Here is a 1,053-nt window from a genome sequence, read left to right as displayed (position 1 = left end):
GACCACTTTGCATAGATACAAAAATCTTCAAGAAAATCTTAACAACAATCTAATGTGCTGTATTCAACAGCACATTAGAAGATCATACATTATTATGAACAAGTGGAATTTATCCTTTGGATGCAAAGATGCTTCACATACAAAAATCAGTTAATTTATGGCATGGCCTTATATAAAGAAAACCCTAAATACCATTTTGTATGCTGCAACTTAACTGTCAGTTAAGTTGCAGCATACAAAATCAGCATTAAAAAGCAATTGTGTTTCTATGCACTAACAAGAAACTACCTGAAAAGAAAATTAGAAAGATAATCTTCCTAATACAATGGCACCAAAAATAATAAAATACTTAGTTAAACTTAACCGAGAAAGTGAAGCACTTGTGCACTGAAAACTATAAAACATCCATCAAAAAGATACAAACAAATGAAAAGACATCCATGTTGCATAGATTGGAAGACAGAGTTTCCATACTATCCAAAGTGATTTATAGATTAAATGCAATCTCTATCAAAATCCCACTGGCATTTATACAGATATAGAGAAAACCATTCTAAAATTCATATGAAACTACAAAGGACACTGCATCACCAAATAATCTCGAGAAAAAACCCAACAAAGCAGGAGGCATTACATGTTTCCTGCCCTCTCTTCTTTTCCACCAATCCACGTCTGTCTTTGTACCAGTATCATCCTGGTTTGTTGTTGTTGTTTGGTGGGGTTTGTTGTTTTGCTTTTGTTGTTGCTGCTGTTTAGGCAGGGTGCAGTGGCTCACACCTGTAATCCCAGCACTTTGGGATACTGATGGGGACAGACTGCTTCAGCCCAGGAATTTGAGACCAGCCTGGGCAACATGGTGAAACCCCATCTCTACCAAAATTACAGAAAATTAGCCAGGCCTGGTGTCCCGCACCTGTAGTCTCAGCTATTCAGGAGGCTGAGGTGGGAGGATCTCTTGAGCCCAGGAGGTGGAGCTTGCAGTGAGCAGAGATCACACAGCTGTATTCCAGGTTGGGTGACACACAGCAAACGTAGGGGACAAGCTTCAGAACA

Source organism: Cebus imitator, unplaced genomic scaffold, assembly GCF_001604975.1.
Source record: "Cebus imitator isolate Cc_AM_T3 unplaced genomic scaffold, Cebus_imitator-1.0 Scaffold918, whole genome shotgun sequence".
NCBI classification, from domain to species: Eukaryota; Metazoa; Chordata; class Mammalia; order Primates; family Cebidae; genus Cebus; species Cebus imitator.
Note: the sequence above shows the minus strand (reverse complement) of the source record.